Here is a 25,064-nt window from a genome sequence, read left to right as displayed (position 1 = left end):
AAATAAATTACCTATGGAAATATCCCTATAATATGTTAGTGTATAATTTGCCTTTCTTGTTAACAGAAAAATTCAGACATATTTTTACTTAATATTGCTAAGATAATAGATTAAATTAGTGGTAAAGTCATCTATGAAATTCCAATTTACCAACAGCCAGTCAAATTCAATTATATTTTGTAATGCTATGATTTGTTAGTTCCTGCATTTTACTGTCAGTATTATCTAAATGTATGTTAAAGTATGACATAAAAACATTATTTTCAAAATGTAACTTCTATGGTAAACTTAATCCTATACTTCACAGGGATTAATGTAAAGCAGAAGCACACACAAATATACATGCACATTTAAGAACTGTGTTTGCACTTTCTCTTTTTAATAAGTAGAAATCATACTTCATTAAGGTTTCTTGCAAACATGTTTTAAAGAGCTGAACTTTTTGTCATAATGAATTACACCTTGATGAGTTAAAGGAAACAGTAAAGTTGTCAAAATAGGATAAGAAATAATTTTTGATGCTCAACACAAATTCATTGGAGACAATGGAGCACGTGTGGTAACTTGGCTCTCGCCTATTTTCTCTATCCACAGCAAATATCTTCTCAAAATAGGAAGATGCTCCACACTTATCTCAGGAAAGTATTTCATTGCTAGCGGCAGTGTAGTCAAAAGTTTTAAAACTCTGCTCATTATGTGAAGAAAGAGCTTAACAAGCATGCATGAAATACTGTACTGCCTCTAACTTGCTCTTCTTTCTGGATTTACACAGTTTAATGAATCATTTAACAAAAACAGCCTAACTACCCAGGCATATAAAAGTCTGATTCATTCATCACCCAAAAGCCTTAACCACAGGGATGATACAGGGATGTCTTACAAATTGGAATGAGAATTCAACCATTTCTTGCAAGCTGAGTCTCCCACCCTCCAAGTATTGTTAAGGGTTACATAATATATTTTCCCCCTTATCTTTGAATCTTTAAACATTATTTTCTTCAGTCTTAGTTTTATCTCGGAAAAAAAATATCCTGTCCGTTGGTGGCAAATGTTCCTGAAATCTGGGGTGCTACTTCGCTATGCATTAGCTGGATTGGGAACAGTGGTTTATACATAGCAAGAAATAGCAGCTCAGCAAACACATTTGAATGAGGAAATGAATGCATGAGTGAGTGAAAAATGGAAAAGTATCAAATGAAATGGGTGCTGATTTCAGTGCGACGGGACTTTCTAAATCTCTCTGACCACTTAGATATCTTAGCATATAAGTCTGTTCTCACACTGCTATGAAGAAACACCTGGGACTAGGTTATTTATAAAGGAAGAAGTTTAACTGACTCACAGTTCAGCATGGCTGGGCGGAAGGCAAAGGTGATGCAAGTACCCTCCTCCCAAGGCGACAGGAAAGAGATTGCAAAAGGGGAAGAGCCCCTTATAAAACCATCAGATCTCGTGAGAACTCACTCACTATCACAAGAACAGCATGGGAGAAACCGCCCCCCATGATCCAATCACCCCCCACCAAGCCCTCTCCCTTGACACATGGGGATTACAATTCGAGATGAGATTTGGGTGGAGACGCGGCCAAACCATAACACTCAGGTATTAATGCATGTCAAAGGGATCGCTACCAGCTTCCTTTTATGGCCAGAGTCACTTGACAACCTAAGTTGCTATTAGAAGTTGAGCACTTCTGTGTGGAAGGACAGAGGGAAAAAAAAATATATCTTCCCACTCAAGGCACTTAGAGGCATAATTAGAGTGGGACTGATAAACACAGGAAGACCCAGTGCATTGATTAGGGAAAGGAGAGGTTAGCCAGATCGTCCATTTCCTCCTACAGATGCTTGTCTTATAAAATGAGAAGCAAAGCGAAACAGAATCATCTTCATTTCACTAACGTAGGCATCAGAAACGTTGAGTTGTAACCTTATTTCTTTCTGGGGATGTCCAGGTAACCCAGGAAAGAACAGTTCATCCCTGTGTACTTGAGTTCCTTTCTCTCTAAAATTAGGATATTAATCTTGACATCTGAAGGTTTGAGAACAAAATGAAATTTTATTCCTGAAATTGACTTAGAAACAGTTAAGTGCTATACAAATCTAAGTTGTTAAACTTTTAAAGATGAGTTGAAGCTGACAGCTGAAGGAGGCAGAAATGGGTATTGAATATTTATGTTAAACCTAGAAATTTCTATAGCCAGAAGTGCAAGTCAGAATTATTGCAAAGTACGCTCACAAGTTCCAAAATTGTTGAAAATGACATCTCTGCCTGACAGCTACAAGGGAACTTATCCAGTGAGTCTTCACCTCAAAGTAACTAAAGAATATTTTTTTAAAAGACAAAAACACAAGCATATGATTATATCCTTTCTGTCCATCTTCCTGGCTCAAATACCTGGGGTCTGTTTCAGTCATGTGTCCCTTTAAATCCATCGGGTGATGCATCAAGACAGGTAATAGCGATTCCTCAACCTCTAATCTATGCCTCTTATTCTGTTTCTCTTTACTGACAATCTCCATTTTTCTAAAGGAAGACAAATCCTAGTTTGTTAAAAAAAAATTGTAAACATAAACAAGCAAAAATAAAAACTGGGGGAAATGATTGGGGTTAAATAAAAGAAATTTGCAAATTAGAAAACCCATTCTGTGCTCAATATCCGTGAGTAAGGAAACACATACTGGACTGGAAACAAATTGAACTTAGAAAAAGATGCACAGGTTATGGTATTATTGAATGCATAACACATATAAAGACTTCCTTCCTTCCCTCCCTCCCTCCCTTCCTTTCTTCCTTTTTCCATCCCTCCCTTCCTCCCTTTCTTCCTGCCTTTCTTCCTTCCTTCCCTCTTCCTCATTTTTCTTCCTCACTTCTTTCCATTTTCCATCTTTCCGAACTTCCATCTTCCTTCTATCCTCACCTCCTCTGTCCAGTTTTCTCTATTTCCTTATTCCTTTCTCTTTTTTTTTGTTTCAACTTTTTGATTTCTCTCCTTTTCTCTGTACGTTTTATGATTTTTCCTTCTTTTATCTTCCTTTTTTCTTTCTTTTTTTTTTTTTTGGCTTATATGTATTAAAGTCAGCCCTCTGTATCCACAGCTTCTGCTTCTATGGATTCAACTAGCTGTGGATAGAAAATATTTAAAAAAAAAAGAACAATAAATACAGACTTAAAAGTTCTCTATAAAAACTAAATAACACTTTAGTATTATAAATTATCCAGAGATGATTTAAAAGGAGAAGGTGCATTGGTTATATGCAATTTCTACCAGCCTGGGCAACATAGCATGACCCTGTCTTTATGAAAAATTAAATTAAATTTAAAAATATAAACTAAAATAAAAAAGACAAAATGGATAGACTGTTTTTAGTTTTTTGTTTTTGAGATGGGGGGCTCTTGCTCTGTCACCCAGGCTGGAGTGCAGTGGTGCGATCTCAGCTCACTGCAACCTCCGCCTGCTGGGTTCAAGCAATTCTCCTGCCTCAGTTTCCTGAGTAGCTGGGATTACAGGTGCATGCGACCACACCCGGCTTAGTTTTGTATTCTTAGTAGACACACAGTTTCACCATGTTGGTCAGGCTGGTCTCCAACTCCTGACCTTGTGATCCACCTACCTCGGCTTCCCCAAGTGCTGGATTACAGGCATGAGACTGTTCTAAACATATGCCGCTAGAAGGAAACATATGCTGCCACTATTTTATAGAAAGGACTGTAACAACGGTATATTTTGGTCTCTGTAGGGAATCCTAGAACCAGTCCTCCATGGATGGTGAGAGACAACTGCATATTGTATTATGTAACAGAAACATATTGATCTTATAACTGGAAAAAACTTCTACATATATATAAAATATTTAGATTTCAAATAAGTTGTTCAGAAAAGACAGACTGAAAAAGAGTTCACTACTTGAACTCTTCAGTAATCTATTGTCTCTGGGTACCCTGGACTTTCTTCAATAAAATTACTCCTTGATTTGAAGAAAAGTGACTGAAGAAGCTGCAGGAAATTCATCTTCCAACATTACAAACTAATTCTACTTCACGAAATTATAGAAGACCTCCCTTGCACTCATTACCCAAATAGAAGAAACTGTCTCAATCTGGCATAAAAAGTGAAGGAAGTGACCAAAGTGGCTTCTCGCTTTACTGACATATAATTGACAAATAAAAATGATAGATATTTAAGGTGTACAACATGTTTTGATATGCATATATTTTGTTAAATGATTACTGCAATCAAGCTAATTAACATATCACCTCACTTAATTTTTTGGTGATGAAAATACTTCTCTTTTAGTAAATTAGTAAATTCAGTAAATACTTCTCTTTCAGTAAATTTCAAGTGTACACCACACAGTTATTAAATACCGTCACCACCTTGTTAAGTCTCCAGAACCACAGTGTTTCTTGACATTTCTGCGATTGCCAATAACACTAAATCAAGTCCATGAAAGGTTATCGACAATAGCTTTCATCACAATCAATGAGAAAAGTTCTCTGTTTAAAATAACATCACATAGAAATACTCATAAATGTCTTCAGAGCAATGTAAATAAACGATTTTTTATTTCTGAATAAAATAAAAGGTATGTTAACAAGATGATCTGTTTTATTATATCATGTTCGTATATGTAGGAAAGAAAAGAACCAGCCTAGCAAGATATTCCAGATTTAAACTAAGACTACATTTACATCTCGGAAAAAAACAAACAAACAAAATATATATATATACACACACACATACTCATGTACAAATATACATCTGTAATACATATACTTTAAAATATATTGAATACTGCATTAAATGGAGATAATTTTATAATAAATACAAATAACTGACATTGTAACATAAAATGTATATGCCTAGATAATGTCTAGATGTCAAGATAAGAAGCATATGTATTATTTTAATTGCATGAAAACATGTTTATTAATGCATATATACACTTCATATTCAAATTACTATATTCACATCTTTCTCTACCTGTGCCTTACATCACAGTATATTTATGTAAATAAGTAAGTGTACATGGCAAAACAAAAATATTGCCCTATTTTACAATTTCTCTTGTTTAGTAGTTTAAGCAGCACACTGAATTATAATTAAAAATATCAGTAAAGTGACATTTTGAAGAAAAAATGGCAATGAATGAAAGAAGCTGGACATACTATAAGCCAAATACTAGTAAGCATATAGAGGGCAAGGACGTTGTGCCATGTGTCATTCAGTAACTGCCATGTGTGTGAGACTTTAAAAAATCCTCCTGCCCTTACAACATAGCTTTCCCACCAACGTTCTTGATGGTGATAATGATCTTATTTTCTAATACATGTAAGTTAATATTCCCCACAGAAAAACATATTTAAAAGAATGGCAAAGGGAGAAAAAATGTTATATATGCACACACATAGAGTTAGATAATCACATTTGCATATATTCTATTATTTTAATGCATCCACATATAAATCCACCAGTTATTATATTCCATTAAAAATACTTTGAATTCCAAAAAAGCTTTAAAATATATGATTCTAAAATGGATAGAAGGCCAGGTATGGTGGCTCATACCTGTAATCCCAGCACTTTGGGAGGCCAAGGCATGATGATTCCTTGCCTTGGAGTTCAAGACCAGCCTGGGAAACGTAGCATGACCCTGTCTTTATAAAAAATTTAATTTAATTTAATTTAATTTAATTTAAAAATAGAAACTAAAATAAAAAAGACAAAATTGATAGACTTTTTTTTTTTTTTTTTTTGAGATGGGGCTCTTGTTCTATTACCCAGGCTGGAGTGCAGTGGTACGATCTCAGCTCACTGCAACCTCTGCCGGCTGCGTTCAAGCAATTCTCCTGCCTCAGTCTTCTGAGTAGCTGGGATTACAGGTGCATACCACCATGCCCAGCTTAGTTTTGTATTTTTAGTAGAGACAGGGTTTCACTATGTTGGTCAGGCTGGTCTCAAACTCCTGACCTCATGATCTACCTACCTCAGCTTCCCAAAGTGCTGGATTACAGGCATGAGACTGTTCTAAACATATGCTGCTAGAAGGAAACATATGTTGCCACTATTTTATACTATGACATATCATGACTACATGCAATGTATTAAGCTACAGAAGAGTATGGTATAGAAGAATAGAAAGCATTTATCCTCTATGTTTACCTTTTCTGAACAAATCTAAGGCTTATTTCAGAGAAAAGTACCTGAACCAAATAATGTAAATAATAAGATCCTAGACTTTGCTGTTTATCTAATGCATGCCTAGATGTTTACCTTAATTTTATCATAAATAATGTCACATAAAAAGCACGTATCTTTTAACGGCCTACTGTTCTCACTTACATCTTTGGAATGGGGGATATTATAATTTAAATGTTATTAGTTCTTATGTGTTAAGCTTTTCTGCAATGTTTGGAAGGTAAAAATCCAAACAGACTGAGCATTTTCTATGTCCATTTTCTTGTTCCATTTTATTTTTCCCCCTTGTGGGCTAAAATGAAAATTTTGTAATTAATATTCTTTGTATTGCCTCTTTAATACCATTCTTTTTAGAAATACCTGGTTATTTAATAAAGTCATTTGTTTAAGCAGATTCTTTAAGCAAACAGATTGCTCCTTGGGAATAGACATCTTCAGAAGTACTTTAACACTTTCACAAGGTTAGTCATTAATACTTTATAGAAGTCAGTTAATAAAAAGGAAAGAATATAACTCTTTCCTATACTAACTCTTTCATAAATTGAGAATAAAGATTTGTACTTAGAATATACATTAACTAGTGGACTCTAGAGTTGGATTACTCAACTATTATAGCAATGAGGACATCATAAAATTACCTGTAGAGCAATTTAAGGGATAGCAATCACTCATGGAGTGCCTTCCTGCAAGGCAGGCATCAGGACAGCTATTCCTAATTTATTACCTAACTTAATCATCTCAACTTCCCAAGATACATATGCATCTCTACTTTCCCATTGAAAATAACAGAAATACTGAAATTAAATAAATAACATTTTCAATGTCAAAACCCAGAAACTTTGGATGGTAGGACCAAAATTAACTTCTGAGCCCATTCCCATTCCCTTCTAATACATTACCTTACCTCAAGTGGGAGGAATTAAACAAACCAAAATATAAATGCTTTTGTTGTTGTTGTTATTCTACTTAACCTGATAAAGAAATAAAGGTTTAATCATGTGCATATGCATTATTCCTTTCCCTTAAAATTTGGATACTGCAGAAAGAACAATTAATGTTTGTGTATAAAACTTATTTACTTTCTTTAAAGGGTTTATACATTCTTATCATTATTCTTTCACCATTACAGTACATTCATCATTTTTTCTTATTTAATCTGTTTCTGTGCAAAATAATGATCACAGAAAGTTACAAGATGAGTCAGATGGACCACAGTAATAATAATTATTATTAAAATAAACATTTGAATGGGGTGAAACAGAACGGTGGCAAGAAAAGTCATGTCCATCTGTAAAGTAGCAAAATAAACAAGCAGTAGAACCATGGCCATCAATGATTGGATGAAATGAATGAAACTTTTTGAAATTTTAAGTTGACTAAATGTACTTTTCTCCAAAACAAAGTTATGCTTTTGGAGATATCTGGATACATTCATTAAGCCTTATCTGTTTAACTTTAGGTTCTTTTTTATTATAAACATTCTAGCATGTTCTCCAAATCTTCCCAGCCCACTTCCTTATTGCAGGTTCCCAGTAGCTTTATGATCAGGCATCTACCCAGGCATGTACATGGCTCAGTGACACCAAGCAATACCACATTTGATTTTATTGAACATGAGACAGACACAGAATATGGATGGAAGGCAGCATTTCTCCAAGGAATAGAGAAAATGAGATTAAGCTCTCATGGGTTACTCAAGTTCATGTTTTTGTGCTATTCTTTTTATGTAGCATGTTAAAAAACCCAACAAATTATTTAAAGTAAGATACATTGTATATTATAAGAGAAACCCTTCTTAATAAAGGGGTGATTTAATGCTTCTCAAATCAAATGGTCTTGATACCCATGAAATGCTTATCAATATTGATTAATAAACTGCAATTAATATAAAAATTCAGAAACAAAAAAACTGTATGTTTACATTTGAAAGAAGATCAAACTGAAAAAAAAGTAGTCTGTTTGGAAAGAAACATTTTAAGAATATCAATAAATTAAATATTCAATTACCTAAGTTAAAGAGCCATTATAATCATGTACTATTTTAGAATAAAATATAACATTTTGTTTTCTTAAATAGATAAATATGCTGGAGGACTAGGTTCTACAGTCCTTAGTTTTCCTATTACTATTTTGAACACTGGTTACAAGAGTGATGCAAGAAGATAAACAATTTATCAAGATATGAATTATAAAAATTTTCCCTCTAGGAAATTTATTTCTCTAATGATTTTACCTCATTGAGATATGAATTTATCAATTCCCATTATTTGTTTGAAACATATTTTAAATACTAAATTTAAAGCTATACTTCTAAGCTCTACTATATTCTTTAAAAAATATATTTGGGGTTTTAAATTATACTTTAATTTTTTGGTCAATTATTTTGATGAAGGTGTCACTCTTGAATATCACAAAACTATTTTTATTTGTTTTGGGTATATATCCAGATCTTTTCAAGGTTAAAATTACCCCCTACTCAGGCTGTGGCAGCAAAATTTTGAGATAGACCCCAATATTCTTTTTTGAATAATTCAAATATACAAATCTTGAAATATTCAAATAATAGAATATTTGTGAAATTAAGACACCAGATATGTTTGCTTTCTGTTCATCAAAAATTATCCTGAGTGAGCCTGGCCTAATCTGAAGGAGGAGATTTACAGCATGAGAGAGATTCTGCTGCTGGCACTGAAGAAGGCTGCCATATTGTGGGTGGGGCTTATGGAGAGAGCACAGGCCAAGAACCTGAGTCTCTAGGAGCTAAGAGCATTCCCAGCTACCAAGAAAACAGGGACTTCAGTCATATAGTAGCCAATGCATTCTGCCAACAGTTTGAGACATCTCAGAAGTGGATTCTTCCTTAATAGAGCCTCCAGATGAGGATATATCCAGCTGAGACCTGCTTCTGCCTTATGAGACACTGAGCAGGCCTATCCAAAACAAGCAAGGCTCCTGACCTATGGAAACTGTGAGATGATAAACCTGTGTTAAGCTGCTACATTTCTTATAATTTGTTCTGCAGCAATATACTGCAGAAGAATATACTGTTCCTTCCCCTACAATGACATAAAATAGAAGATAGCACAATTAGGTACATTTAGGCCATTATTCAAAATCTGTCTGAAAAAAAGTTGGAGAATTGATAATATTTTACACACACTAAGTTAGGACAATGAGAAATTAATGAGTTATTATTCTATTTTCAAAATCCAGTAGAGCTATATAGCATTTACAAATTTTTATTCACACTATAATCTACATTTGGACATTTTTTCCTTTCCCTTTCTCAATTGTTTTTCTTGTTTTTCAAAGAGAGATTGTAATGTTTTTAGTTATTCCTGTCTAAAATTTTCAGAATTGCATTTACAATCATATCAGACTCTTGTAAATAAGGTTGTATTATTGACATTATTGTTTATTACTACATCTTTTGTCACTATTTTGTTAGTTGCCACTAATCCCCCAAAATATATCCTTTGGTTTTCCCATTGTTATATATTATTTTCCAATGGCTCCCTACTTAAATGGATTTTTAATTGGGAATACTGGAATACTCTAGAGTTAGCAGTTACATAAATACTGAAGATTGTTCTGAGAGTGATTTACCCCAATTTTCTAAAATAATTATACTTTAAACTTATTTATATAATCATTTGAGAAACATTATAAACAGGAATTAGAAAATTGTATATGGTAATTCTGTCTAAAAATAACATTGCAGCACAAAATTTTGAAAGGAATAGTATGCGTATATTTGAGATTCTATTATACAGTCTTTCTCTCTGTCTCTCTCACATCTTTCTTACATTCCTATTTTAAGCACCTAGCAACGACTTTTCTGGAGCCTCAGGTAAATGGTTCCCTCATCTAACTTCAACTTTTATAAGCAAATAATGAGTGTTTTCACTTCTCTATTTAATTAAGAAGATCATGATTTGATTTATATTTACCTTCCATCGTATGTCATGGGATTGAGCTACTTTTAAATATAAATAATTCATGGTGCATTTTTATTTTTATATAGTTTTTATTTTAATTTTATTGTTGTGTCATTGAGTGACCTTTTTTTGTTTCAGAGAAAAAGCTAAGTTGTATCAATAATTGAGTTCCCTGGATAATCAAATGATGTCATATTTGATATTACTTTGAAAAAACAACTTAAAGCCATGTGATAAAAATTACCTTATTAAATCCTATGACAACCCTATGAGATGTGTGTAAAAACCTGGCCACAGGTAACAAAGCTATTAAGTGAAAGGCTGGAAATGATCTGGGAAGTCTGCCCTCAGTGTGTGGTGCTCTATGACATGCTGCACTGAAGCTGTGGCTCATAGACCTTTAGGGGTAGGCTAAGACTTTGAACCCTATTCTCCATGGAGTGGGGCCTCAGTAAAGTATTATTTACTGTGTCCCCACCAAATCTCACCTTGAATTTTAATATTCCCCACATGTCAAGGGTGGGGCCTGGTGGCGATAACTGAATCATGGGGGCAGTTTCCCCCATACTGTTCTCATGGTAGTGAATAAGTCTCTCAAGATCTGACCGTTTTATAAACAGAAGTTCCCCTGCACAAGCTCTCTTGCCTGCCATCATATAAGATGTGACTTTGCTCCTTATTCACCTTCCGCCATGATTGTGAGGCCTCCCCAGCCATGTGGAACTGTGAGTGAATTAAACCTCTTCCCTTTATCAATTACCCAGTCTCGGGTAATGATGCATTTGCATATAGGAGCACGCATTTGCAGGGACCACGATCCTCTGATACCTGGTAAGTGGAAATGATGCTAGAATGTGTCTATAGAGTGTATTGCGATCACCCAAACTTTCTATTTCTAGTTTGTCCAGATTTAGATAAAAAAAAAAAGAAAGAAAAGAAAGAAAGCGTCACACCACAGAAAATATTTAATAAATCAAAAAATAGGAAAGAAGAATCCCCATGGGAAACTGGTCCCAAAGTTTTCAAGGGCTCATTGAAGAAATTTTAGTTTACTAAATTTTTTTTTATCCTTTTAGTGGTCAAAAGATCTGAACAACTCCTTGTTTTCAGTTTTGAAACAGTCACATCTCTCTCTACCCACAAAGTAACCATGTAGTGCAGATCCATAAAAAACAGGGAGGAAGGCGCACCAGGGAGAGGCCTGTCCCTCTGGAAGGGGCTCCACCTCTACATCTGCAGGAAGAGAAGGAACCAAACAGGGCTCCAGCACTTCTCTCCTGCAAACAAGCTCCTTTTAAATGTGAAACCCAGTCACCCAGCAGTTCCTTACATAGGTACATCTCTGAATACCAGGCCAGTTCTGAGAGGAAACAAAACCACAAGTTGAGAGAAAAGGACTATCATGGGCATCTGGTCACTTTCTACGTGATCCATCATACTTCCAGGAATTGGGAGCTACTGGTCTTGGAGTGGAATAGCATAGACCACATCCACCGGAAGTCACCCTTTAAATAGGCCATCATGAGGAGTGGCAATAAGGTAAATGGCACCAAACAGAGAAGGGCAGGCTGGGCGGCCTGGTGAATGTGAGAGGCCACAGTAGCCGTGAGCAGATCTACAAAGTATCCCATGAGGGTGCAGTGAAAGTAGAAGACCTTCTGCATGCGCCCAGAGATGTTGGCAGGTCCAGGGCCACCACAGGAGTCCCCACGGGCTTGATTTTGTAATTGTCATAGTGAAGGTCAAAGCATAGCAGATGACCAGGCATAACAATGTCTCCAATGCCCAACATGAGGAAGTGGCTCCCAGTGGAACGTGGGAAGACCAGTTTTCCAGGCAGAGACAGGCGAGGAACATCATGCCCAACACCGGGCCCCAGGTTGAGCTTCTGGGATAGAACGTAAAGGGGATTTTCAGCCAGCTGCCATGGCCACATTCACCATGACACTGCTATTAAAGATGTAGGCTGAGAAAACTACCTAAAAGACATCATAGATTAAAAGCCCTGAGAGAAGCAGGCAGGGGACTTTGAGGCCCAACAGGCAGACAAAGAAAATTACAGTGAGATGGAGACCCACAGCCAATGCATCCATGAGAAGTCAATGGCCAGTGAGAACCCAGGTGAGGATGAGCACGACAGACAGAGATAATAACAACAACTCAGCAGCAGTGAAACATCCAGGGAAACCCAGGGAAATCTTGTTCTGAGGTGAATAGAGTCTCGTTAAATACTGGCACATCAGGAGAAGAAGAAAAGCAAAAGTTATCATTGTAAGAACTGCTGTACATATTGTGAAAACTACTTGAGCTCAGTCAAAGAAGCAAAACAACAATAAAAGAGAGACAGATGCTCCAATCGGAAGGAATGGAGCCTGGGTAGATTCAATTATTTGATGCTATTATTGGTGCTGTTGCCATTGAAAGACCCAGAAGAACTATTATTGTCTTTCTGTGTACTCTCTTGTCTTTCTGTCTTTTCTACACACCAGTCTGTTGAGAATCGGAGGTTGAAATCTGCAACATAGAGATATATAACCTTTTTCAAGGGTATTTAATCTGAAATCTGTACAAATTGTTATTTTAGTATTAAACCAAAGCTCATATATTTTCTGGATGAATTTGATAAACATATATCTAAAGCAAAATCATTACTTGGTAATAAAGTTAACTACATATATTTCTAATCATTAAGAACAGTAAATAAATACAAATTTAATTAATCTTCAAATGACATATTTAAGAAATAAAACTTCCAGTTTAGGATGCCAGACTGACCACATATGAGCATCTCTTCTTGCCTCCAAGATACCATGAAATTACGTGAAATTATGAGGTATGCTGATTGTAAACTCATAATGATACATAGACATGGAAGACCATCAGGCTATAAGATAGTTTTACACACATCTGTAATTCAAAAAACAAATGGAGGAGGACAATGGATGAAACAAGTTGGAGGAAGTGTACCCCAGAGAATTCACAGAACTGCAACTCAGAGACTGAGAAGCCAGAAAATACATGGCTCCAAGTGGATGTGTTCAGGAAGAAATAATCGAAAACTCACCCAACAGCACATCGCATACCTTCACAAAAGCTGAGTGCCCGGGGACATACCACCCTGGGCAAGAATTGGAGAATTATTCTTTCAAGAAATAATACTCAGGAAGAAAGATGAAACTCTTTTTTAAATAAATGAAGGCTAGTATTTAGACATTTCTCCAGATCTTCACCGTTTAAAGCTCATGAGTCACTAAGTTTGACTTCTGTACTTACCTCAGCAATCGCCTTTGCATTGCCTTGTTCTTAAATATGAATGAGCAAAGAAGACTCTCTGGCCCTTTGAGGAAACACTGCGACATGAAAGGAACCTACCTCTCTGCAGAAAGGAGATTAAAACTCAAAGGAAACACTAACGATTTTTTAGAAGAAGCAGTTTCTTAAAAATGAAACAAAAAAACCTCTAAGTATAATAGTACCTCCCAGGGACTTTAGGATGTATTACATCACGAGACAATAGGCTGTGGAAAGGAGCTCTTGGATATTAAAAATAAAATTGCCATAATAAATTAAGAAGAACTGAAAATATGGTTGCTAAATAAATAAATTTAAGAGTTGGAGAGATGAAATTGTGACAATATCCTGGAAATATAAAACTAAAGATATAAAGAGATCTAGGATACCCCGATTCATGAAGATCCATTGGCGAGTTCAGTGCCAGAACCAGGTTGGGAGCAGCTGCAAAACATTTGTAGTGAATAAAGGGAAATTAGTTTATCAGTGTAGTTACCTCTGGGTGATTTAATTTCTCAACTTTTCTGTGTCCTCCAGAATGTTTAACAGGGAGGAACCCTATCTTCTGGGAGCTGCAAAATATGCTTGCACCAAAAAGTAAGCCAAGGAAACAGGAAACAAAGTAAAAAACCAAGCACGTTTCCTGTGCCTGTGAGATGCCTGGATTCTTCAAGATGGCGAGACCCAAGGAAAGAAAGGTCAAGTTGTCGGCAAGTCACCTCAGGTAGTTGGAGGAGGTTATGTGCAAGGGCATTTCTTCTTCGTGTCCACTGCCACAGCATCCATCCTCCCTGATTTTAGAAAAATCCTACAAAAAATGTGCTAAGAGTTTAAGAAGACTAATTTCAACAAGAAGTATGAGTGGGAATTGAGCTTAAATCGTGTAGTATCTATATATCCATGAAGTGCTAATGGATGTAAGTTGGAAAATGTGGTAATATGCTCATTTGCATAACTTAATGGTATAGATATATACATATGATTAAAGATAACTTTCTAGTTTCAATGAAATTTCATGAGGACACTGACTTAATGCATAGAAAATCTGACAAAGCAGGTACTGAAAACACATATGTCATAAAAGTGATTATGCACTTTTCTAAAATTGTCTTACATTTCTGATAGTTGCAAATAGCCTTTGCAATTTTCTCAGTTGTAGCATTGCACAATATTTAGTTATTGTGCAACATGGTTCAGAAACAATCAGATATTATGGAATCTTGAGTACCCAATTATAAGTCAGATAATACTGTGCACATTACTTAAATCCTCCAAACATGTTTTCTCCTTTGTAAAATGTTAATACTTTTTGTATGTTTATTAAATATTAATTACTGTCTATATTGAAGTGCTAGAAGTATATTATGTGTCTATCATTATTATTATACTAGGTAATTATTTGATGATGACATTAGATTTTAGGACTTAATCTATTATTGTTTAATGCTAGATATTCAAATATTCAAAAAAAAAAACAAGCAGAAAGCAGGGATGTCTTTGGGCTGTTCAAAGAATGACAATATGTTAGATCACATGAGAAAAGGATAAAATTCATAGTTTTTGAAATTAGAGAAGTAGCCAAGAGCCAAATCATATGTTAGAGGAAAAGATGAGGATTTTGAATTAATTCTTCATGAGACGGGAAACAACAAGGCAATTTTGAATGCAGAAATGATATGATCTAACCCATATTTTAACAGGACTTTTCTGGCTACTTTATGGTAATAAAATCCTGAGGCTGGCCCGTTAGGGAACTACTAAAATTGTCCAAATAAGAAATGATAGAGTGTTGGATTAAAAGGTAAGTGAATATGCTGAATGCTGGTCAGATTGTATGCACATTTTTGAAAGTAGAGCTGACAAAATTTGCTTATATGTTGGATTAAGGAAGCAAGACAAACAGCAGAAGCAAAGATCACACTAAGATTACAGTCATATACTATTAAAACATTGGATTATTTATATAGTTTGGTGTGTCCCCACCAAAATCTCATCTTGAATTGTAGTTCCCATAATCCCCATGTGTGATGGAAGGGACCCAGTTGTAGGTAATTGAATCATAAGGAGTGGTTATGCTGCTGTTCTCATAATAGTGAGTGACTCTCATGAGATCTGACAGTTTTATAAAGGGCAGTTCCCTGGCACATTCTCTGTTGCCTGCTGCCACGTAAGCCATGCCCCTGCTCCTCCTTCACCTTCCTCCATGATTGTGAGGCCTCCCCAGGCATGTGGAACTGCGAGTCTATTAAGCCACTTTTTCTTTATAATCTAGTTTCAGTTATTTCTTCATAGCAGTATTAAAATGGGCTAATACAATTACCATTAACAGAGGTGAGGAAATCTGAGGACTACATTTTGAAGTGGAAAATCAAGGGTTCATTTTTAGATATGTGTTTGTGAAAGATGCTTATAGATGGATTAAGAAACACGCATACACGGCTGGGCACAGTGGCTCACGCCTGTAATCCCAGCACTTTGGGAGGCTGAGATGGGCAGATCACGAGGTCAGGAGATCGAGATCATCCTGGCTAACACGGTGAAACCCTGTCTCTACTAAAAATACAAAAAATTATCCAGGCGTGGTGGCAGGCGCCTGTAGTCCCAGCTACTCGGGAGGCTGAGGCAGGAGAATGGCATGAACCCGGGAGGCGGAGCTTGCAGTGAGCCAAGATCGCGCCACTGCACTCCAGCCTGCGGGACAGGGCGAGACTCCATCTCAAAAAAAAAAAAAAAAAAACAGAAACACACATACACACACACACACCAATCATCACTAACCCTTGCAAGACGTTTACTGTATTTCCCATCACTTGCTAAATCCAAAGTGACCAACAATAGCTGTTAAATGATGCCCCAAAACTTGCTACCCCTGAATACTACAACCTGATTGATAAATCCAGGTTTTCATACCTTCCAAGGATTCAGAGAACAGCTCTCAGAGAAAAACTGTCCTTTCCCAATCCATGCTGTCAGCTCTGAAAGCCATTCACCTTGAGCTGTTGCCATGCTGCAGTGGGTTTATTTAATTTGAGGTAATGGCATTCACTATTCCTTCTCCTTTGAGAAGAACTGGATCAGGACAAGATTCCCATTACCTGGACCGGATACTTTAGTGAAGAAGCACAACGGCACTGAAGCAACATTGCTCTCTCCCCCCACTGGGGCCGGTGTGGCTAGATACCAGATGAGCTCTGATTCTGCATGGAAATCTTTCGTTTTGTGTTGAGTGACACTCACATTTTACATTGTTACTATTGTCACTGATAGGGGCTTTTATGTGTGAGATAAAGATGTATTGTTTGTTTGTAACAGAGGGGCGGTAGCACGTGTTTGCTTCTCACCACTAGAATTGTGGTAGACAATGAAGCCAGTGGCCCTAGGACTGCTTATTAATATTTACGTTGATGTGAACAACACCAAACATAGAATATATGAATCTCACCAAGGAGAATTTATAATTCCAATGATCAATTTGAAGAATTTTTGACATAAAGAAAATTGTTCTTTCAGAGGCATAAAAGGGAGAAGCCTTCATGAAATTTTCTTTCTTGTCTAAAAGAGATTATTTAAGTGAGGTCATCTTATTTTAACCAATTGTAATAAATCTCATGTTTGTGTCCACGTGTGTGTGTGTGTGAGTGTGTATGTCTGTGTCAAAATGGGTTTCCTGCCTCTAACCTTTCGTCCTTGAAGAGGAAAGATAATTACATTTTACTGATGAAAACTTAATATTTGTATGAAGCTAGCTCCCACTTTCTTCTCCTGTTACTTTTTTCCTTTTTTCTTCTCCCACTCTTTTCTTCTCTCTGGGGGAATTTTGGAGACTCAGTGATCAAAGTTTTGTTTTTTGTCTTTATGTATGTATCCTAATAATATCTAGCTCAGACAAAGATTGAAAAAAGAGCTAAAAATTATTAAACTGCATTTGTTTTGCTTAAAAACATACGGGCCATGTAAAAAAAGGCAACAGTAAGAACAACAACAAAATATAATCTAATTACAGACTTTCTTGCTATTTATAAGATCTGTAGTTGCAATAGAAAGGATGGAACTGATGATTTTGAAAGTCTTTAAAATTTTTTGTTTGTTTGTTTGTTTTTGCTTTTTTGAGATGGAGTTTCACACTGTCGGCTGGGCTGGAGTGCAGTGGTGCAATCTTGGCTCACTGCAACTTCCGCCTCCTGGGTTCAAGGGATTCTCCTGCCTCAGCCTCCCAAGTAGCTGGGATTACAGGCACCCACAACCACGCCTGGATAATTTTTTGTATTTTTAGTAGAGGCGGTGTTTCGCTATGTTGGCCAGGCTGGTCTCGAACTCCTGACCTCATGATCTGCCCACCTCAGCTTCCCAAAGTGATGGGATTACAGGCATGAGCCACCACTCCCAGCCATCTTTAACATTTTTAATGAATTCAGAGGTTTATAAATTATATTCGAGAATTACGTAGGTTCATAATAGTCCTGAACAAATACATGAATCCTTTGACAAATTAGAATTAGTATATAATAAGGGTATTCTCTAGAATATTGTTTATCTCCTTCCACATTTTATTATATAAAATTAATGTCAACACTAAGTCTAATTTTATTCAATACCAAGGTCAAGCTTTTCATGCTTTAAATTTTCTAAATACTCTACATTGGTTTTGAAACTCAAGAAAGTCACAGATATTTTAGGTTTTACATATTATGAAGTTTGGCAGTCCCCGAGACAGCCCTAACTTTTGATACTAGCTGTAAGTTTGGATTCCTAAGACCACCCTCAGATTCAAATAATTCACTGGAAGAACTCACAGAATTCAGAAAAGGCATTATATTTAGCGTTATTTTTTTTTCTTTGTGGCAAAAGGATCAGATTAAATTCAACCAAGAGGCAAATCGAGTGGGTCCAGGAGTCACCAGATATGCATTTCCAGTTGTCCTCACAGTGGACTCATGTGGATCGTTCCTACTTCTCCCAGATATCTTTGAATATCTTTGAAATTCCAATGAATAACAAAATAATTTGCTCCCTTACCTTCAAAATAGAAGGATAATAAAATGCTTTGGCATTCTCCATTCTTCAATTTTTAATAAATGTAACTATAACGGGAACTTGTTGTTTATATAATTTAACATGCAGTGGGAAAAAGAATCTCAGTTAAGAGAAGCTCAGTTTTCATAGTTTCACTATATGCACATAAAATGTATCTGTATAAATCACTTCAATATTTATCTCTCAAGTTAAAGAAACATATTCATGTTCAAGCATCAAAACTGGTGAATGGTTCTCCCTATTAACATTTATTGTGCGATGTTAATGCACATCTCAGTCAGGGACAATAAGTGGCAAATACAGTGGCTTTGTGATGTAAATGGAAAGTCCAGGCAGCTTTGTCCCCATGTCTGTTCTTACCCTTTACAACAGGGGTACCCAATCCCCAAGCCACAGACCAGTACTAGTCCATGGCCTGTTAGGGACTAAGTCACACAGCAGGAGGTGAGTGCCAGGTGAGTGATCAGTGGCAGCATTAGATTCTCATAGTAGTGCAAACCCTATTGTGAACTGCGCTTGCGAGGGATCTAGGTTGCATGTTCCTTATGAGAATCTAATGCCTGATGATCTGTCAGTGTCTCCCATCACCCCCAGATGGGAGCATCTCGTTGCAGGAAAACAAGTTCAGGGCTCCCACTGATCCTACCTTATGACGAGTATGTAATAATAATAGAAATCAAGTGCATAATAAATCTAATAATGCACTTGAATCATCTTGAAACCATCCCCCCAACCCCGACCCTGTCCATGGAAAAATGATCTTCCACAAAACCAGTGCCTGGTGCCAAAAAGGTTGGGGATTGGTGCTTTACAAACTGTTATTCCCAGGTAATCATGAACACTGTGCTGCTATTTCCAGAATAATCACCAACTGTAACTTAATTCTCCAGGCTATCTTGTAAGAGAGGATTTCACTCTTTCACCTTGATAATGCTGGATAACATAGATTATTGCCTAGAAGGTTAAGAGAAAAATTGGCTGTAAGCTTAAAACACTGGCCGTTTTACTCTACATTGTTGAGGATGTTTCTGGCATGTGTTTTTCCTGCCAAATGAATGACACTAGCAAAGCTGTAAAGGTGAAGCATTAACAGGAATAACGGCTTCAATGAAGGCTTTGAACATTTGAAGATGCATTTTATACATGGTCACATTCCAGTGAATATAAATATCTTCCAACTATTGTCTGTTTTCTGGATGGCAGCTTTTCCCTGTCAAAAAACAACCACCTTGCCACTAGCTTAATTTTTTTTCTAGACTATATATTCTTAACTTGGGACACACCAACTTACTTATCCAGTTACAGAGGTACCAGCTTTATAGGGACTATAACCAAGGAGTTTGCAAAAGACAGTTCATCTTCCAGAACTCAACTGTTCTTATCATCTTAAGTCATCAATGGAAATTAAAAGAATAAATATTACCCCAAAATTAAAGTTTGCAAAATTGACAATTGCTGTAGAGATTTTATGCTGTATATCCAAGTATATAATCAACAAAGCCAGTTGCACTCGGCTTTTTCCAAAGACAAATAAGAGAATCCTGCATGATCTGCCAAGATTACTGGTTTGCTAAAAATGACATCAACCTCGGAATGCTCTTGGGCCACAGAAAGAGACTTGACCAGGCACTATCAATCATAAATACTACAGTAAAACTTCACAGAATGGAACTTTGGAGTCACATCTCTCAGTTAAAAGTCATTATGCATCTCCAGCATCTCCATACCAATGGGAGCTATCACACAGAATCTCTCAGGATTCTTCAGAAGCAGGCACATCACAAAGGGGATTGTTTTTCAAAGAATCTTGATGAAGCAACAGGTGGAAAACCTCTACCGAAGATTTCTTGTTTTGTTAGAGCAGGTAGCTCGGCAGACATGGACAGGAGAGGCCCCGCCCTGCAGGAATGTCAGGCAGCCATCAGGTGATGCTCAGGTGGTTGTTAAACTGTCTCTCTAAAATAATAATTGGTCACAGCCAGTGCCAGGGAAAAGTAGTCTCCCAATAAATATAAAACACCTGAAGCTGGTGATTAGCTTTCTGGTAAGATCTCTGGAGTTGGACAAGCGCGCTCCAGCATGTGCACTAAGAGGCAAAATGGCAGAGTTTAACTGGCATATGACCATTCTCTGGGAATGTTCAACCGGTAAGGGAAAAATGCCTCAAAGGAGCATGCACACAACTTGAGTAAACACATTCTGCATGAGGCCCCTCTCAAGTGCTGGCAGTCTGCTGCACATGCAGAGAGGCTGCCCCAAGGAAAAATCAAGGCAGAAGAAACACAAACCTCAGAACCATCCAGTGTGTAAAAATCTCAAGTCAACCATTGGCCAGGGCACTTGGATTTCTCAAGCTGCCCATGTGACCCTCTTCCAAGTGTACTTTACTTCCTTTCATTCCTGTTCTAAAGCTTTTTAATAAACGTTCACTCCTGCGCTAAAACTTGCCTCAGTCTCTCCCTCTGCCTTATGTCCCTTGGTTGAATTCTCTCCTCCAAGGAGGCAAGAATTGAGTTGCTGCAGACCCATCGAATTCACTGCTGCTAGCAGTTTGATTCCTGCATCCTTGTGACCACCAAACACTTCTTCTTCTTCTTCTTTTCCTAGCTGTCTTATTCCTGTCTTTTGAGTTTAAATTCAAGATTTTTAATTAACGAGGATTTAAAAACTTCAAGAAATGTCCTCCTTTAATACTAATGCTTTGATTTATACAAGCGACTCTGTTATTTTGAAAATACCTCACTAATCAGATACAAAATGAGACACAAAGGAAACAAACCTTGACAACCTGGCTCTTCTGCCACATTCTGGGTCGTCTGGATCAAGGAATCCAGATGGAGGGTGGGACTTGGTTTTATGATTAAAACCAGGTAAAACGGTGGGCTGGATAGACAGCCTTTCAAAGACTGTTAATGATTCTAGTTCTTGTGTTTCTAGGCTTCAGAGTTCTACATCGTATCCTACTTACAGCCCTAAATACCTGTTAACTGCCACCCCCTGGACAGATTATTACAGTGACAACAGAAATATAAGTCACATAAGGAGCTGCTGAATGCACTCAAGACTCAACAATCTCCAAAGATACTGGAAGGCACGAATGGAAATCTGGACTCTGACAACTGTCCTTAGCATGTTATCTTTTACGCCAATGCTGGCCAAAGAGAAGGACTTAAAACGTTGTACTGATCCTTACAAGAACTTAGTTTCCACTGTTTCTTTCCACTACTTTTGCTAAATTCAAATTGACCAACCAATAGCTGCTTAACTAGGACCACACCTTGCTCTTTCTGCATCTTATCCCATGAGCAACACGATTTCAGTTTCCCCATAATTTCCAAGAACTTGCCAGTGAATAATTCTCGGAATAAAACTGAACTATGACTGTGAAACTGCCTTTGCAAAAATCATAACTGAGAAAAGACAGTAAAAGAGATGTGTCCTAACTGCCTTCATCTTTCTTTTAACCTCCAAGCTGTCTTATTCATTGCTGGTGTAGGCTAAACTAATTTTGGAAGAAACTTAGTTTATGATTTAACTTTGAAACCAAGATAATAGCAGCCCTTTCCCTAAACAAACCCCCTTCCTGCCTAGAGCCTAGACTGCCTTTGCGGGATTAACAAAATAGCCACAAAATTAGAAATTATGGCTTAGGAGTCATGCAGCTGGAGGGTACAAGAATCTGAACCTCTCCAACTTGCTCCTGAGGATAACATCACTAATGTAAAATCTAAGATCAGTGCTTCAGATATTTTGCAGACCCTGTGCTTAAAGGATCAGCTGGCACTACCCAGGTCTTGATAAACTGGCTCAGTTGGACTTGTGGCCTCTGCCTAGGAACTGATTCAGCATAAGAGGACAGCTTTGACGCCCTATTATTTTATCTCTGACCTGATCAATCAGCACTGCCAACTTTCTGACCCCCTATACACCAAATTATTCTTGAAAACCTCAGTCTCCAAGTTTTGGGAGAGACTGATTTAAGTAAAACTCTGGTCCCCTGTACAGTCAGCTTTGCATGAATTAAACTCTTTCTCTATTGCCATTCCCCTGTCTAGATAAATCAGCTCTGTCTAGGCAGTGGGCAAGATTAACCCACTGGGTTACATGTGGCCTTTCCCAATTCTATCTTATGAAATATTTATCTACCTGGTCCCCACAATATAGTCATCTTGAAATGTGTTTCATGTTGCAATGTTTTAATAAAGGCTTTAGCTAATATCTTTTGATTAGTTTCTTGCCTTTCACGTTCATTATGAGATAACTGTCTACTAAATATTCTAATGGCATTAATACACAAAGCATAAGATTGTTTTTCACTAACCCTCAACTAGTGAACAGTTCAAGAATTACACAGGACCAGTTATAAATCCTCCAAATTATGTATGTGCAACAAAGACAAAATATTCCAGGTAAGCACCAAGGCTAAGAGAGGCCACACTGGTTGACAACTATCATTCATACACTACCCAGATTCCCCCAACCAGAACTTAGAACCTTATTTCTCCACGTACAACAAAAATAAAGTTCTAAGTCCCCCACCAACTGACTGAACGGGCCCCTTCTCTTGGCCAAGATCATTTCAAAGAAAACTTGAAAAACTAGTCAGGCTATGATGGAAAAGGGGGTGGTCAGACATGCCTCATTATACTCTCCTCCCTTTGGAATTCAGACACAACCGATCAGCATTAGCATTAAAACAGAAACCTTCACATTGAGAGAACAGGCTTTTTACAGCAATAAGACATCACAGTCCAACCTGACTCTGGTATACCATCACATGACAGATAGAAGTCCCTGAAATTAATCAAAGTATTTTACCCTGAAATATATTTCTTTGAACAAAATTTGAAATGGCACCTGCAAAGTTGTCTCTTGAGGAAAATCTTTCTTCTGTAGAAAATCCCCTTCCCCTTCCAGGTCTCTTCCCATTCCAGGAGAGATTTAACTAAAAGTCTGGCACCCTTTAGAGTCTGATAAAAGACCTTTGCCATCTACCATCTATTCTTCTGAAGCCTGCTACCTGGAGGCTTCATCTACATAAGAACCTTGGCCTCTAAATCCCCTCTCCCTCCCACTTAACTACAAACATTTCTTTCTGCTGACTTCAGCTCTTCAGGAAGAGCTTAACCCCTTCAACCAATTATCAGGAAATTTTTGAATCCACCTGTAACCTGGATGTCTCCCCAACCCTCTCCCCTCACCTGCCACCTTCCACTTTAAAAAGCCCTGCCTTTCCAGGCTGAATCAATGTATACCACACATTTATTGATTTATTTCTCTACCTATAACTTCTGCCCTCCTAAATATAACCCAACCACCTTGAGTACATGTTCTCAAGACTTCCTGGGGCTGCGTCATGGGTTATGGTCCTCACATTTGGCTCAGAATAAATCTCTTCAAATATTTTACAGAGTTGCCTCCTATTTGTTGACACCCATTATCCTGGAGCATTGGATCTGACCTCTTACACATCGCCCCTTTTATGGGAATTAATTGGGAAGCAGTCTCACCCAAGGTTATGATATCTCCTTGGGGTCATCATGCATCTAAAACCATGACAAATTATAAAGACTTCACACTCAGACCTGTATCTTCCAATCATTTATGACATTTATTTCTGATCTTGGCTACTATTTGTGAAATTTATAAAAATGTATGAAGGCTTTAATAGGCTTTTGGTGAGGGATTTAGTTCCAAATAGGTATTCTCTAGGTACGGATGGTCTTTCAGAAGATTTGAACATAGCTGCTTGTTTAATGCCACATCAACATCCTCCTCACTCAAATCAATATTGAATTAAGAAAAAGAAATTAATGAACAAATGAATAATTATAAACTATGATGGATTTTAAGCAATTCATCAAGTAATAAATGGAAACAGTGCCATCTTGTAAAAGAAAATGAGTGCACCTCATAAGTTACTGCCAACAGTCCCTGTGATTGTTAGATATCATGAAGACTTTATAATTTATAAACATCTATACTAATAATGTGAACAGCACTGTTGAACACAGAGAAACCCTCTAATCATGCAGTAGTGGAGTCACAGGGAAAATTTTAAAAAGCTAGGGCATCAGGGCTTGTCTCAGTGTTTAATGTTTACAGAAAAAAAAAAAAATTTAACTGAAACCATGTTTTGAATTTACTAAGATAAATGACCCAATTTCTTTCCCCAAATCAAATTAGGCAAATTTACAACATCTGTCATGCATTCATGTTTTGCATATCACACTGTGAAAATAAAGAGACATTGTAAGGTGGTGGTATTGAATGGGATGAGCCAGCAATAAAAACAGGGGCTTAGAAAAATAAAGATGCATAAATTAAAAATGGTAAACAAAAATAACTCAGAAAAAAGGCAAAATAATATTTTTATGATGACAACTTGTTCTTAGTGTTTGAATAAGTGAGGAGTAAAATTCAAGTTTATGAATATAAGGCATCTCGACGTGGATCAGAAAAATTAACATGAATTTCAAAGAACAAATACATCAGGAAATGAAGGAATAAATGTTACCGTTTAAGGAGAATAAAGGACTAATAAGAGTAGCACAGGGCAAGATTTATATTTTCTATTGGTTTTAGGCAATAGAACTAGGGGC

At 36.9% G+C, this 25,064-nt stretch overlaps 1 long non-coding RNA gene and 1 pseudogene across 1 annotated transcript; one reads left to right on the top strand and one right to left on the bottom strand.

Annotated features, from left to right (window-relative positions):
- Nucleotides 1–1,465: 1,465 nt before the first annotated feature.
- Nucleotides 1,466–22,680, top strand: LOC134729238 (uncharacterized). The gene is made up of 4 exons (XR_010110124.1): nt 1,466–1,602; nt 13,966–14,152; nt 15,129–15,229; nt 21,400–22,680. It is a non-coding gene; the product is annotated as an uncharacterized LOC134729238 (long non-coding RNA).
- Nucleotides 10,535–13,213, bottom strand: LOC100968766 (signal peptide peptidase-like 3; annotated as a pseudogene).
- Nucleotides 22,681–25,064: the final 2,384 nt, after the last annotated feature.

The sequence above is a fragment of the Pan paniscus genome, chromosome 17 (assembly GCF_029289425.2).
Source record: "Pan paniscus chromosome 17, NHGRI_mPanPan1-v2.0_pri, whole genome shotgun sequence".
Classification (NCBI taxonomy): domain Eukaryota; kingdom Metazoa; phylum Chordata; class Mammalia; order Primates; family Hominidae; genus Pan; species Pan paniscus.
This window is presented reverse-complemented; position numbering and strand designations above follow the sequence as displayed.